We start from the raw sequence: 17039 nt of genomic DNA, 5'->3' as shown, positions 1-17039 counted from the left end.
ACATTCTAAGGTACTGGAGGTTAGTCATTCAACATATGAATTTGGAGGGGACACAATTCAGTCCACAAAGTAAATGTTAAATAATCCATAATGAAATAATATAAGATTATCTAATATAATACAGCTAATAAAGATATAGACATTAGAATTTTCCTCAATGACATGGGACAACGCACATGATATTTAGGTGAAAATATACAAAATATGAATATAGATTCCAACTTTGTTTAAAAAAACCTAAGCAAGAGAAAGATTAACAGTAGTTAACTCTAAATAGTAGCATCTTTGTTATTTTTTCTTGGATATATTCAAGGTTATCTTTAATGCATATTTTTATTTTATAAGCAGAAGAGTTTTTAATGTTCTATATGGAGAAGATTACATGTGAAAAGCAAGCATTAAGCAACAGGCACTGGTTAAATTTGTTCTTTTATTAATTTAACTGATATGTGTTGATTACCCATTTTATGCCTGGCAGTCAGGGTGGAGAAGGAGGACCTAGAGGACACATAATTGTTTCTTTTCATGTAAAGTGTTTATTCATTTATATACTTGTCACCTGGGTTTGCAAATTCGTGGCTCTGGTCATCAAATTTTAGGGCCAAGTCATCACATTTTATCATGCACCTAAAATACAGGTGATAGCCATGTGGGAGGACACAAAATGGAAGAGGAGGTCCAGGACAACTTTCCTGAAATATTTGAAAGAATACTATGTAGAAGAGCATATGATTTGTAGGCTCATATTAGGGGGAGCAAGGAGAAATGGGTAGAAGTTTGGTTACACATATGGAAAAAAAATTCCTCATGAATTAGTATTCCAAAACTATCACAGATACTCTTAGGAGGTAGTGAGTTTGCTGTAATGAGAGCATTATAGCTTAGTTTACATTGGCACTGTTTAATAGAATTTTCCATGGTGACATAAATGCTCCATACTTCTACTGTCCAATATGGGAGCCGCTAGCCACATGGAGCAGCTTATGAGCACTTGAAATATGGATAACACAACTGAAGAAATGGACACTTATTTTATTTTAGTGTCATTAATTTAAATGTAAACCTCCACATGTGGCTAGTGACTCCCTATGGGACAGCGCAGGTCTAGCAGACCCCTCCCTCGGCAGGGACACAACTGTTTGAATGGTTAGTGAGTAACATAGCGGAGGTATGTGACGCTGTGTTCTAGCCTAAGGTTGTTTAATCTTTCAACTTGAACTTACGGGATAGTTCTTTCTTCTGTGGGGCATAGGAAAGAGAGACACCCTGATGGGAAAAGCCTGATGAGCATGCCCTGGATTGTCCACAATACTTTAAAAACATGTGTGCCATATTTGAAAGAGTGGTGGAGAGCAAAGTGTTCAATCTACTATGAATATCCAGCAGCTACTGAATATTTGAGATGTTATAAGGAGACAGAGGACCAACATGCTGGCACGACAATCCCAGTGGAGCTGCAATTACAGATTATTTATGCAAATCCCACATTTATAAATTTGAAAATTTGAGATGCCAACAGAATGAGTGACAGGGCCCATGTCTACTAGACTCCCATATAAACTTTTAGGCAGCCCAGAAGTTTCAAAGCATCTTCTCAATGCCAATTTTAAAAATGGTGACTGTTAGAGTGGGCACTGGTCAGCTGAGTGCCCAGTACATATCTATGGCACCGCAGTACCCTCTGAAAAAGCCCGGGAATCCAGAAGGCCCTGTGGACACACCCAGGGCATTAACACAGCTGACACACCGAGGGAGGTCAATGACCTAAGGTTCCAGAAGTGTCCCTTGACACTCCCATTTAGTTTAAAGAAAATGTACCAAAATAGGAAAGAATGAGCAACATTTGGAGGTTTAGGTCTATAGACTATCCATGTAGCTGAGTAAGCAGTGACCTGTGTCTTTAACAAAAACCTATAATAAGAAGTGCTCTGAAGAGAGAACCACAACTTTAAAACTAGTTGCCTGGGTTATCACAAGCATTAATGTCAGGAAAGTCAATTAAGAAGTGACCCCCAACAGTAAGGCTTTGTCATTTGGGTTTTAGTCACATCCTTTGTTAGCCTCACGGTGAGTAACACTAACTGTTGACCTTTTGCTTTGCACTGAAAGGTCATTAGGAAAAGTTAAGCCTGCTATGTGCTCACTCACTTCTGAAGGCTGTTATTCTCAACATTCCATTAAAAAAGGTTGTCAGAGAATGGGGAGAAAAAATTAGGTAAAGGCATGGTGAACTTTTTATCTGTAAACCACACCGAGTACTTCCAACTGCCATCTGTTAGCTAGCCCCGTAATTAGACATGTTTTCCTTTCAATACAATCCAAAGACTATAGCTCATTGTGATAGCCAGTGTTACCTTCACCAACATGTGACTCTATATTTCTATACTTAGTATTTAGGAGGAGAATTTCCTTATTTTCTTTTTTCTTCTTTTTAAGGTTTTATTTATTTATTCATGAGAGATACAGAGAGAGAGGCAGAGACATAGGCAGAGGGAGAAGCGGACTCTTTGTGGGGAGCCTGATGCCAGGACTCAATCCCACGACCCCGGGATCATGATCTGAGCCAAAGGCAGATGCTCAGCCACTGAGCCATCCAGGTGCCCCTCCTGGTGTTCTAAGCATCCTTCTTTCGGTGTCTCTTCCATACTGAAGACATCTTAGAGAGACTCTCAAGTGGAAATGCTATGGCTTGAAAAAATGTGATAGACGAAAGTAGTGGGTGTTATTAAGTGGTTAGGAAAAACACTAGTAGATATTAAGTTAGAAAAACTCATTGTGATTTGAGGGTGTTTTGGAACCATGGATAAGAACCATAGATATTAGAAGTATAGGTACATGTATGAAAATTTTTTTCTGATTGGACGTTTACCATTATAGAGAGAGGAACAGATAGAGAAACTATAAGAATTTAACGTGTGGATAAATAAAAACCCATGACATAGTCATACTAAAGCTAATCTCAGGAAAATCCTTTTACCTCCATTTCTCCAGGTGAAAAGTATGAATAATCTGCTTCAGCCTATTTTACCAAGTCAATGGGACAATACATGCATCTATAAATGTTTCAATGTCCTTATGAGAAAAAAATACACATTTTTTGTCAGTGTTATAATCATGATTATACTTAATGAAAGGAAAAATATGCTGCTATATACATGGAATTTAAGGTAAGAAGATTATTCAAGATCCTCGTTGGCCAGTAGCATCAAGGACAGTATCAAAAAACAAAACAAAACAAAACAAAAAACAGTATCTGAGGGGCGCATGGGTAGCTCAGTCAGTTGGACATCTGCCTTCAGTTTGGGTGATCCCAGGGTTCTGGGATCGAGCCCCATGTCAGGTTCCCTCTGTCCCTCACCTGCTTGTGCTCTCTCTGTCAAATAAATAAGTAAAATCTTAAAAAAAAAAAGAAAAAGAAAAACAGAATCTGATTTTACAGGTATAGTATTCTAAAGCTCCAAATTCCTTAGTTTAGAACAGGCAACTTCAAAGGAATACTCTCAGGCAAAGACTGTGGGCTGACTTTTTATAGAAACATGTAATTTTCCTGAAAGCTGCTATGTTATGAATTATATAGAGTAATAAGTATAGGTCTTTGATAATATGTTGTCCTATTTTGGGCTTTAATTTGTACAGTAGTGAGTGTAATTCTATAAAGTGCCCTCTCTCTGTGAATATACATACTACATTCAAATGCATCATTGGGAAGATATCCCTGTTATATTTATTTCTAAATATTGCTACTGTTTACTAGAGTAACATAGTAAAATGGAAAGGATATCCAGCATAAATTTAAAGATAAAATTTATTTCTTTTATATTTTTGGAATTCGCTAGCTGTTAGTTTAGGATTAGGGAGCTGGAAAAGCTGTCAGGATGGATTACCACAGTGTTTTCTTTTTAATCATTATAAATCATTAAATGGATGCTACTGCAGGCAGTTGGTTTGTTGTTTCTTGGCTCTCCCAGAATGCTAGTGATTTTTGTGTGTACTTTGTAGGCCAATTCATAATCTGACCCTGGTTTTTGATAAGGTATCTTTCCAACTAGTTCTTTAAGAAGGTCATGCACATACTGTTTTGGTGTCAAGCGGAAAGTACTGGTTCATCATAAGAGCCCTGTGGCTTTTAATGAGTTTTGCTATCAGATAGGTACTTGAATGTTGTTCAGTAGCCTTGCGTCTCATTATTATATTTTGCTTCAAACTTGGATTAAAAGAGAGTTACAAGAAGGATCCTGGCAAAGCAATGATATTACTTGTGTATAAACTCTTATAGCACATCAAACTCAAAAAGAATCTCATGTTTGTTAGTAATAGCTAATTGGACCCCCACAAACATCAAGAGTGCTCCTTTAATTTGGCAGTCCCAAGATAAATGGAGTGTTATCAACACTAAAGTGGCCTATTTACCCTGAGATGAGGGAGGGATGGCTGTCAGCAGGAGAGAAGGTGGTTTCTAAGTCAGATGCTCTGCTTGGAAGGAGAGATGGGAAGTGCTATTAAAAAATAATTTGCTCTTCAGGCAATTTAGAAAATACACTCACCCAGCCTCAGGGATTTAGAGGTGTCCGGAGCTGCTGGCAGGAAGACTGGCTGAGGGAGAATGTAAAACATGGTAGAAGAAAAATGAAAAGTAGTTGTATATCCAGTCTACTGTGACTTCTTTCTCTTTCTTTTTCTAGTAGTCTTAAAGTGGTCACAAAATGGAGGGGTGAGAAGATGCTCAATTGCTGGAATGGTCATAATGAAGGAGGATTACTCAAGCATCTCATTAGTCATATGGTCATAAGTCATATGGCTTAGTCATAAGCCAGAGCCTCTTTGTCTTCATCTGTAATACAACAATTTGGTATGCCTGAGCTAGCCCAGATGATTGAAAGCAGCACATTTGGAAAAGGAGGAAATGACCCAGATCCAGTGATGAAAATGCAGAGTAGAAGGGTCCACTCTTTGTCTCCAGCTGGTTCTGCTATAGACACCCAAAGAATTAAGGATTTTTCTCTTTAGTTAGTATTATTATTACTACTAAAATGAAAACAATAACCACTGCTATGACTACTGCTAATAGTGGTAGTTAATTTTATGTGTCAATTTGACAGGGGATGCCCAGATAGCTGGTTAAACATTATTTTGGGGTGTGTCAGAGACAGTGTTTCTGGAAGAGATTAGAACTGAAGTTATAGACTGGCACTCCCCAGTGGGAGGTCTATATGGATTACATTCCCAGATGATGTAATCTACAGAGGGCCTGAAGAGAAGAGAAAGGCAAAGAAAGGTTGATGTCTCTGACCCACTGTTTGAGCTGGGAAACTGATCTTCTCCTGCCTTTGGTGCTCCTGGTTGTCAGGCCTTCAGACTGCACCACTAGCTTCTCTGGGTCTCCAGCTGGTAGTGTGTGTGTGTGTGTGTGTGTGTGTGTACATACATACATATATATGTATCTCCTATTGGTTCTGCTTCTCTGGAGGACCCTGACCAACACAGCTGCCATTTATCAAATAAATATTCTGTTAGGATCTGCATTACATTCTTTGTATGCATCATTCTTAACCCTCACTACCCACTCATTCAGGTCATCCTACATTCTAGACGAAGAAACAGATTCATAAATGTTGGGCATATGCAGCAAGATCTCCATACCCAGAATGTTGGATCCAGAATATGCCCGGGTCAATGTAGTTAAAGTTCAGTCATCATTGAGTCAGCTAGTATATAAGAGGTGCTTCCCAGGGTAAGGAATTTCAGTTCTGTAAATCATATAGCAAGCCACATATATGGAGCCCTTTATCTTAATCTCTGTCTGAGACTTTTTGTCCCTCCATGGGACATCATGGTCAGCCCATCTTGGGGATCACCAGCCATGGATTCATGTGATTACCTTAGTCCCACATTGTTGCTCTGTATTTTTTTCACTTCATTTTAGTCTCTTCCCTCCCTGCCAAATTTCTCTTTATAATTAAGAACTTTGCTTTATAATTTTCTTTTTAAACAGTAATGACATACTATTATTTCAATATCTTTGATTTTTTATTTTTTTCAATATCTTTTAATATAAATTTATTTACTCTTTCAAAATTTTTTGAAGGCTTATTATATGTTGAGGAAACTAATATAAATATGAACTAGTCCAAACCCTTAGGAAACTTGTAGGCTAATGGGACTTAGCTATGGAAAAACTGCTAAATCCAATTCAGTGTGATATGAAAATTACAATAGACACACATCGATAAATTGTAGAGTAGAATCATCAGGGAGTCTCTCCCTGGAGGAAATAGTGACTTAGTTGAACACTGAACACCAAAAACGAGTTAATCAAGTGAAAAAAGGTGGTGCATTTCAGAATGAGGAAAGGAATGTATAAGGCAGAGTTAAGAGAAAGTTGCAATTAATTTTGAACAATTGGAATTTAGGTTGTGGATGGGTGGAGGCACATGAAGGATTAGATTAGAAGAGAATACAGAGAACAAACCAGGAAGGACCGTGGAGGTCATAATAAGGGGACTGGATTTTACTCAGTGGACATTCCCCAAGTGGTTTAACATTACTAATCCAGAAAATGAGTAGTAAGGGCTTGGTCTGAGGGCAATGACTATAGGCTACAGCAAGCAAACTTATCTTGACCTTGTTGCCTGAGCCTGTCGGGAACTTTCAGCACTTTAGAAATTGTCATCCCCCAAACTACATGATACTACCAAGTTCCAGCTACTGCCCAAGGGGGTTCAGTAACAGCACCATAACTGGAGTCTGGGCATGACCCATGGGTAGTGATTCCTTACAGATACAGTTTTCTTTGTACTCTAAACCCCCCAGAAAGTTAAAAAGTTATATCTCCCTAACAGTTTGAGTTACTGATACTGATTAAAAACTTCTTGTGGAAAAAAATAAGGACATTTTAACTTGAAGCAGAAGCTTAGTAGTTATTTTTGCCTGTGTGCATGCTAATTTCTATCAGATTTGGTCATATCCTTGATCTTTTGCAAAAGCAGAGTGATGAGTCTTACCTTGGGGAAAACCTAGGCTATCTTTCTTGGCCAATTGATATTGGAATAGCTTTTAGTATCCTGTCAAGTATGCTGGAAGGTGAATCAATCAACACTACACATTTATTAAGGACATTTTGCTCAGTGCTGGGAAATGTAAAAGCAGAATATAACTAGTGTCTCTACCCTCAAGTTGCTAAAATATAATTGGAGAGAGTAAAAAAAAAAAGCCTCCAAATAATTAATAAGATTTTGAGACAATGCCATTGTTTTAAACTTGGTAGTATAGAGATGAGGTGAAGGCAGGATATGCTTGACTAGTGGTGGGAATACATTTAGAAGGAGGTTCAAGCTGAGCAAAAAGGTGAAAATAAGCTTGGATATTGAGAGTGGAGGAGGCTGGGGTGAAGGTGCAGATTATCAGGCACCTTTAACATTAGGCAGGAAGTTTAGGTTTTTATTGGGTAAATTGTGAATAGAAAAATGTATTCATGAAAGCTTTTGGGGGAGAGGTGAACTGTTGCCACAGTGCATGGATTTGCACTTTGTGATTTTAGAGAACCCTCACTGTCTATCCTAGCCTAGTTCCCCTAGGAAAACAGAAGCTGTGATAATGGTTTCCAGGGAGGTAGTTGATGTGGAGGAGTCACCCTAGGAACTGGGAGAGCTGGGGTGAGATGACAGGGAATAGGAAAGAAGGACAAGGCGATTCAGGGTGCAGTACAAGCAGTCCCTCAGAAGGTAGCAAAGGTGGGTCAGGCTGGAAGGAGGAGCTGTCAGAGGAGCTGTCTCACCAAATGCTCACCCAAGGGATGGAGGAGGGGACCTCTGATTCCTAACTGCTCCTTGGGGTATGAACTCCCTTGCTTTTGTGTGAGCGCTTGCTGCTGAGTCAGAGAAGCCCAAGAACAGAGGTGAGAAATTCAGCTAGAGCTGAGAGTAGGTTATCATGCTACACTTTGTCAAAGATGATGCCCTGAAAAACTGGAATTGAATTGAAGGTGGGCCAAGGAGCCCTGACCCTGAGAAAGACATGAGATGTCAGATACTTTCATGATTTCACCCTGGTAGGAGCAAGACCTAGAAGAATTTAAACTATTACAAAATAAATTCCACTTTATTATTAGTGTATTGCCTTTCTAATAATTAGTTAACAAAGGGTTGCCTAGAAAATCGCTTGGGCATATCTTTTAATACATAATTAAAAAATGGTTTATAATTAATGTCATACACCCTATTAACGGTGCCTGGCACAGAGCAGGTGTTCAGTACTATGCATGGAAGGATTAAGTGCATTGATTCACTCAAAACACACTGAAAATTATATTCTTCACTATAGTTGGGGTAGCAATGGTGTCAAGTGGAAGACAGGGTATCTTATTTTTAAAAAATTAATTTATTTTGCTAACGTTTGCTGAGGGCACCAGGGGAAACAATAGCTTACCTTTAAAACAAATTATTTTAAAATATAATTGATTAGTATTTGAAGTACTGTGGGTTTTTCTTTTCCTTCTAAAACTAAACCCCTTAACTGTCTCTAAAATGTTCTATAATCTGTAGTGACAAGGAACGGCCTCATGAGCAACTATAAATACAAGTTTTTTAGAAAGCCACTGAGGAGTTATACAAAGAATTAAGAAAAGCATTACTTAATAAAGTTTCTAATTTGCAAATGTTTCCATATTATATACACATCCTTATAGCTATTTGCAAATATTACGGTAAAGTGAGGTATTTTCAAGATGTGGAATTGTATCTTTTCCATCTTCATTTGAATGCTTTTTGTGCATGGAATACATCAATAAGCAAAAATTTACTGAATACCTGCTGTGTGTCCACTTAGCACTGTTTGCAAGGGTGTCTGCTCCCATCTATACGTGTACCTTCCCTTACCTGAGGGAGATCATTCACATCCTAGGAAGTTCCTAGATGCCAAATTTTAATCTTAAAACGTAGATATTTGACTCATGAAACTTCCAACATGCTCTGGACAAGAAAAAAACTACCTTCTAGTTCTGGCATTTTTGTACAGATCCTTTCTTGTACAAATGGGGATATATAGCTCTTGTGAGCTACAGAGCCAGGTATGTTTTGGGCAGAGAGCAGACTCTGGGCCCTTGCTCCTTGCCTGTAATGGATTACAAAAAATCAATTCTATTAAATTTTCTGTCAGCCACGGAGCTTTAAATGTGAGTTGTAACTTCAGAGATATGTTTGTTGGTTTAAATTCTGTATTATTGTGTGGGTTTTAGCAAGCTCCCAGGATTTCCAGTGCCTATAAATATAACTAACAGCAGATTCTTGGAGGTTAATTTTAATTTCAAGTCATCTTAATCCTCGTAACAATGAGTGGTTTAATTTTAATAAAGTAACTCATGACACACGAGATATCACCAGGGAACCAGCTGAAAAATGATTCCTTTTTGTCTCAGATTGTATTCTGTCAAGATTCTGGAGGAATTAGGAAAATGTATGATATATATAAATGGCCAGTGACTGTTTATGTAGCACTGTAAAACTCTTAGTCATCCCATCTAACATGCTTATCTTGAGCTTTATATCCCAATACTTAACAAAATTATATCTTTCCCAAGACAGTCTTAAATCTTGGTATCAGAAGCCTCATGTTTAAGAAAATTACTGCTTGGAATATCAGAGGTCAGCCCCCAATTGTAAAGTGTGATATAGCAACCCAGCTTTACAGTTCCACCCCTACTTTCACCCATAAGGTGTTCATAGAAATGGAATGTTGAAAAGTCAAGTGACAGGTATCAAAGAGAAGAGTTTTAGAATACTAAGAATTCACATCACCTCTCCCTTTGGGATCCTCCACAAACCCCTTCAACATTTATGGTTTTCTGGCTTCAGTATTCTGGTTTCTCAGGTTAGAAGAACCGTGAGTTTTAACATGTGTTTCCTGGTTGCCACTGTGTAGGCAGCGTGGATTGAATTTAGTTCAAGGTTAAAAGCCTTGTAGACTTACTTACCAGTATAGCTTCTATCCTTCTTCCTCGGGTTATTATGCACTTGTAAGACAACCTGTTTCTGTTTGCCTCCAGTACCTTCCAGGAGCTGCTTTTTGCATTATGTCCAAATTTTATGGTAGTTGTCAGCAGGGAATTAATCCAGTAGGATCTTTGTCAACCAATACAAAGACGAGGCTCTCTCTTGGTTGATGAATCTCCACAGTTTTTGAATCTGCCTTGAAGTCTCCCTTATACATAATATTTCGTGTCTTCCTAAATAGTATGTATTTTTGAGACAAGAACAGTATCATGCTTTTCTGTAGCTGCAGCATACATTGGATGTTCAATATTTTTCTGTTGGGTTTAGCTGAAATTCCACCACACCGACTTAAATGTGTAGGATAGAGGAAGGATTTATCAGCTAGAAAAAGACAGAGGAAGCTTCAAACATGCTAATTGAGGCATTAAACTTAATGCCATACCAATGCCATAGCATAAAGCTATGTATAAATAAGTCTTATCAGTACGAAAGCCCCTCAGATGACCAATTTGTAAATTTTGGATTCCTTAGTGGCTGTCCTTTTTAGTGAATGTGATTTTATCTTTTAAAAACTTATTGGTAGAAAATGAAGCATATAGGCTTTCTTTTTTTCGGGATTTCGAGAGCCTTTACAGATGGAAGTAGGTAGTAGACAATGCATCCGAGGGCATCGCTGATTTAGAAAGAAAATCGCCCTCTGAGTTCACCAGTGCACACTCTGTTGCTGTTGATGTGGGGGACACATGAAATCAGAATCTGAGGCTATTAAGAAAAATTGTAGCTTCCAACATCAAGGCTGTCAATACACAGTGGCAAAATTTACATTTCCTGCTCTCTGTGTTACAGGGCTTCATTTTAAATACAGGAGGTATGTATGCTGAGATGCTTGAAAACATTTTATTGCTTTTATTATTGTGACATGCAAATGTGTATTCTAGTTTCTCATTTTCTTTTCCCTGATTAACTTTTTAAGGAAGGCCTGTGTCTCAGATGTATTAGAAATTAAATCCTCGATCTAAAACTCCCCATATGTTTTGTGATCCAGATGTTTTTGTGATCAAAGGTGATGTTTATTCACCTTTTAAAAAAATTGGAAGCCTTCTGTAAAGTCAATCTGGGGCTAGACTTTATTTGGAAATGGATTGAGGGAAAGTTTTAGGATTAAAGGAGAAGAAGACAATGAGAGTGAAAGGCTCTTTGACCCACAAATAATAGTAGACGGAGGCTAAAATTATCCAGGCATTGGATCCCGGTATGTAAGTTTAGAAGTGCTTTTAGAGTATAGAGAAACTGAAGCGTGATTACGTCCTTTAGAATAAGGAGAAGGTTAAAAGGCTAAGACTGAAAAGTTTGCTCTCAACCTGAGGCCCAGAAATAATGAACCACTCTTGCCTAGTTTAAAGCCCTTATAGACCATTTTATGAAATTGTCACATGGGCCAACTCTGAACTGAGCTCAATTCAGAGAATCAACTTAGGACCACCTTAGCGATTTTCCCTCTCCATAATACTTATATAACTAAGTGAACAGTGTGGTGCATTCATTTTAAGTTTCATCATGGAAATGACGCATATAAGAAGATAACAATATTTGTATTCTCTATTTATGAGCTTTCTGATAAAGTCCTAATAAATTATTTCACTTGGTGAAAAATTAAAATGAAAAAGAAGTAAATAGATCACTTACTTAGCAGTCAAAAACCTTTGAAATGCTGTGCATGATTCCCTATTACTGTTAGCTTAGTTCAAACATACATCATAATAAAATGGGTCTCAATAATTTTATGAGTAAATCTCCCAGAACTCACAAGAAATTGAAATACATGTTCTCAAAGAGTCCTTCTTCTCTATTCTTTGCTATTTCTCAAATGTCTGTCATGTTTTATGATACCATTTAACTGATCTTTTGAATGGATTTTTTGGTATAGGTTTTCCAAACATATATTATAAACTCTATCACTGTTTTTTATTATAAATTGACAAATCCGAGTGTCTGGTTTTTAATACGGAATTCAGTTCTAATTTGCAATTTAAAAATTAGTAAAATTACCTGATAATCATAGGAGTGTACTCCTTTCTTATTTAGGACCTTCAGAATAACTATTCCTAAGGGGAAAAAAAGCAATGTCATGTTGTGATATTTTATCAGAATTTTTTTTTCTTGAGAACACTGACCACTGTTAGACTATAATTAATTTAAAATTTAAATAGTTTCCAAAATAAGTTACATAATCATGACCTTTCTCTACCTTTTTACTATGTCCTTTGAAGAAAAAAAGCTGGAATGAAACTACATTTTAGAAGAAAGTTCACCATAATTACATCAAACTAAAGGGTATTAAGATATTGTACTAAAAAAAGAAAATATATTTCATCCAAAATAATAATCTTCTTTGCCTCTCACTAAATAAATGTAAAACTTATTCCTTGTTTATAAATACAAATATCTGGTGACACCTGGGTGGCTCAGTGGTTGAGCATCTGCCTTTGGCTCAGGGCATCATCCCAGAGTCCCGGGATTGAGTCCCACATCAGGTTCACTGCAGGGAGCCTGCTTCTCCCTCTGCCTGTGTGTCAGCCCTTCTGTGTATATCTCATGAATAAATAAAATCTTTATAAATATAAATATCTGAAACTGAGAAAACAATTTAAAATATAACCTTAAATTGGTTTCACAATAATTTCAGGATTCCACAGAGAAATTTTAGAAATGGATTTTCTCAATTTGATTTGAGAATGTAATATACTTAAAAACTCTGAAACTAGGGGATCCCTGGGTGGCTCAGCGGTTTAGACCTTGCCTTCAGCCTAAGGCCTAATCCTGGAGTCCTGGGATCAAGTCCCACATCGGGTTCCCTGCATGGAGCCTGCTTCTCCCTCTGCCTGCGTCTCTGTTTTTCTCTCTGTGTCTCTCATGAATAAATAAATAAAATCTTAAAAAAAAAAAAACTCTGAAACTAGATTATGGTAGTGCAATTTATTTTATGTTTGATTCAGTCCTGTTATGCAAATAGAAGGTGAGATTAATTAATCAGACAAAAGATATTTTATGACCCTTTTCCATGTTTAAAGCCCAGTCACAAGCTTCTGCTGGGTTCTCTAGAGCTTTTTAAGAGAATGGAAAAATAAATTGCATTCAATCCTTATTTAGCCTAAAATAGTACAAAATCTGAGCCCGAATAGAACATTATACCTAATACATATTCCAGTAAACTGAGACTATGTTAATTTTAAGATTTTAACATAGTGTTCTGGATATCTACTTTAATTAGTGATTGTATAGGTAGTTAACATAGATAAAAGAGAATCAACTTACTTTAATAAACGTATAACTTCAGAAATGAATACAAAGTGTTTTGCTTTTGGGTATAATGGAGAAGGACATGAAAGACCTTCATTCTTGCTGACACAGTAAAAATCAAAAGAGAAGCCCCCTCAAAAAAAAAAAAACACATTTAAAAATGTCACTGAAGAATTATGTGCACAAATAAATCTAAAGTAGTTAAACTCCAAGAGGAACAAACCTTTCCTTAATAGGTAAGCAACATTGGATGCTTTTGTGTTTGGATCCAGTTTTTCATGTTGGAAGAGGGTGAACAGAGGAGATGGGAGAAGGACTATCTGACATTGTTCAAAGAAGAAACCACCCAAACTGTTGATGAATCTTTGTGCTGAATATTGATTTTGAGTCTAGAATATTGCCAAACACCAAAATAATCCTTGCCATGTACATGCACCTTTCTTAAACAGCCTTTTCTAAATGATAGCTTACTTCATCAAAGGAGAGGATGCGGAGAAAAGGGAACCCTCTTACACTGTTGGTGGGACTGTGAACTGGTGCAGCCACTCTGGAAAACTGTGTGGAGGTTCCTCAAACAGTTAAAAATAGACCTGCCCTACGACCCAGCAATTGCACTGTTGGGGATTTACCCCAAAGATACAAATGCAATGAAACGCCGGGACACCTGCACCCCGATGTTTATAGCAGCAATGGCCACGATAGCCAAACTGTGGAAGGAGCCTCGGTGTCCAACGAAAGATGAATGGATAAAGAAGATGTGGTTTATGTATACAATGGAATATTACTCAGCTATTAGAAATGACAAATACCCACCATTTGCTTCAACGTGGATGGAACTGGAGGGTATTATGCTGAGTGAAGTAAGTCAGTTGGAGAAGGACAAACGTTATATGTTCTCATTCATTTGGGGAATATAAATAATAGTGAAAGGGAAAATAAGGGAAGGGAGAAGAAATGTGTGGGAAATATCAGAAAGGGAGACAGAACGTAAAGACTGCTAACTCTGGGAAACGAACTAGGGGTGGTAGAAGGGGAGGAGGGCGGGGGGTGGGAGTGAATGGGTGACGGGCACTGGGTGTTATTCTGTATGTTAGTAAATTGAACACCAATAAAAAAAAATAAAAAAATAAAAAAAAATAAAAAAATAAAAAAACTTAAAAAAAAAAAAAAGTGTGCAAGACAAGAAGTCAATAGAAAAATTCAGCTATTAAGATGGAAATCAAACTCCTTCCATGGAACTGCTATGCCATTACCTTCAGAAATTCCATTGATTAGAAGCAAGTCAGTAAGTCAAGCCCATACTTAACAGGAGATCATTATACTAAGGCAAAGATGCCAGATATTTGACATAATTAGGGGTCACCTTAGAAGCCTGTGTGCCATAGCTCAGACCTTTATTGCTCTTCTGGATACACTACTAAGGACCAAAATTAAAAAAAAAGAAAAAAGAAAAATCCAAAAAATGTCAATGGAAAGAGACTGAGAGATAACCCAGATGGTGAAATGATCAATCAGGGAATTTGAAACAGCTGTCAGAAGTATGTGAAATGAAGAATTGTAGGATGAGTGAATTCAGGGGACATTTCAGGAGATATTTTTAAAACATAAAAATAATCAACTGAAATCAAAGATCTAAAAATGCACCATCTGAAACTTTTAAAGTATACTGAACGATATTAAAAGCAGATTGAACACAGCAGATAAAAAAATCAATAAGTTTGAAAACAGGAAGTAGCATTCATTTAAACTAAAACACAGATGGGGGGAAAAAGACTGAAAAAAGTAAACAGAACCTTAGTGATTTGTGAGACAGTTTTAAGACTCAAAACATTTCTGTAATTCAAGTTTCAGAAGAGGAGTAATACAATGGGGTGAACATAGCTTAAAGGAACATTGAGCTAAAATTTTTCCATGTTTGACAGAAAAGATCAACTGACTTATCCACCAAGCTTAGAGACCTCAAGCAGAATAAATGCAAGGAAAACCACACCAAAGTGCATCATAGTCAAAATCATGAAAATATGAAAAGAAAAACTTAAAGTTGCTGAGATAGGAAAGCACAATGAATGTTTCATAGAGGATAGAAATGATAAGAATGCCAGGAGATGATTACCTAATTACTTCTTAACATGCTTAGTTGCAGACATGCTGGAAACTAAAAATAAAACTCAAGAAAGCTAAGAGCTCAACCCATGCCATCCTGTCATAAATAAGATCCCATATGGTAGAAAGGAGGTCACGCATAGACATGTAAAATGATTCCCAGTGTGTCGGTAATCATTCAATTGAAACAACATGTCCTTCTTTGTGGATCTTTTTCTTGAAGAAAGAAAAGAAGGATCTTTAGAAGAAAGATATTTTTCTTGGATCTTTCTCTCCTTGTGGAGGAGCAAGCACCTACGGATTTAAATCTTTGATAATTATGATAGTAAGGGTGTAGAAGGTTGAGGGGACAAATTCCTGAATTATCTGAGTGGGATCCCCTTCAGGCATCATCTCGTAGTCTTCTTGCCTCCTCTCTTGTGCTGTATTCTAGCATTCCTAGCTTTTAAATTGTTGTTTTAAAATTGTATTTGTGAAGAAAAAAAATAAAAATAAAAAAATAAAATTGTATTTGTCTCTCCGCCTGGTTTCTTTAGAATGGCTCCTAAGTTGGATGGTACATCCCTTTTGTCTATGGTGTATTGGATCACTCTGGTGGCCCATTCCACATCCTCTGGCCGGTTTTTGGTTCTTACTCGTCCAGGAGAATATGTCCTGATATTGTCTTCAGTGTGTGGTTATTCTGTATTGATAAGAAATTCTATACTAGTGATTAATTTTGAACTAGACATAAAAGTAAGTTCTGGCAATTTTTTCTGAGTCCAGTAGAAACCAAGCAAGAAGTTTAAGCATATATTCTAGCTACCGGTCTCCTCTGGATGATTTTTGGTTGGTTTATTTATATTATTTTATTTTACTTTTAAAATTTTTAAAAAAAATTTTTGAAGGGGATATAATATTAGCTTCTTAAACATGATCTTTCAACAATTTAGTTTATCTAACATTTGTTTTTTCACTTTCTATATACCAGACTCTGTCGTAAGCACTGAGGATTAAATCCATGATTTATAGGTCAGTGGGTATTGGAGGTTAGATGGGCCAATTTTCTCCTAGTTTTCATATTTTCAAGTAGAGGAAAAATGACTGATCTTGAATTTCTCTACCCTTTTACCAATCTTCCCCAGAGGAGGGTAAGAGATTTATCTGATGGAGAGCTTAGGCTCGGGTACTGGGCATGCCTTGATTTACCCTTCTGGAACCACCAGATTATAGTATTTCTGGCTTACAGGAAGCAAATGCTCAGATTTGCTCTCTGTCATGTGGTAAAAGGGACATTTTCCATGTAGGTAGAAACCAATAATTGTCCAGCTGTGACAACTAGTAGAGTGAGTGCCATATATCTAACTTGGTGAATTATATCATGACTATTTGCTCAAATACCTTAGGCATATCCTTCATTCCAGTGTTGTTGTTTTTTTTTTTAAGTCAGTAATAACCTTGACATTTTAAAATCTCCATCTGTTTGATTCCTATGTCTATCTATCTTTTTTGGGCAAAGAAGAAGAATTTCTTTATTAAACCCTGAAATCTCAGTAGCAGGAATAGAGACAAGTACATTCAGGAAAATGAGTGCTGAGATTAAGTGTAATAGAGAGTAGACTAATAGCACAGAAAGGGCACTCTATCCAGACTGGGAGGACTGGAGTGTGC

General features: G+C 37.1%; 1 long non-coding RNA gene across 6 annotated transcripts in view; it reads right to left on the bottom strand.

Moving 5' to 3' along the window:
* The window catches only part of LOC112678721 (uncharacterized), a 290591-nt gene that overhangs the window by 18743 nt on the left and 254809 nt on the right, over window positions 1–17039 (bottom strand). For 2 of the 6 annotated variants that reach the window (XR_007408007.1, XR_003147782.3), the window contains 3 exons: window positions 12036–12091; window positions 9968–10367; window positions 4545–4593 (listed from right to left, as the gene is read on the bottom strand). The exons of 1 other annotated variant lie outside the window; for it this stretch is intronic. This is a non-coding gene — a long non-coding RNA (uncharacterized LOC112678721). The remainder of the gene's footprint in view (window positions 1–4544; window positions 4594–9967; window positions 10368–12035; window positions 12092–17039) is intronic. 3 more of the 6 variants (XR_007408009.1, XR_003147789.3, XR_007408008.1) reach the window with 2 other exon arrangements.

This window comes from Canis lupus, chromosome 33 (genome assembly GCF_003254725.2).
Source record: "Canis lupus dingo isolate Sandy chromosome 33, ASM325472v2, whole genome shotgun sequence".
NCBI classification, from domain to species: domain Eukaryota; kingdom Metazoa; phylum Chordata; class Mammalia; order Carnivora; family Canidae; genus Canis; species Canis lupus.
The sequence above is the reverse complement of the archived record's forward strand: the minus strand, read 5'-3'. Positions and strand labels throughout refer to the sequence as shown.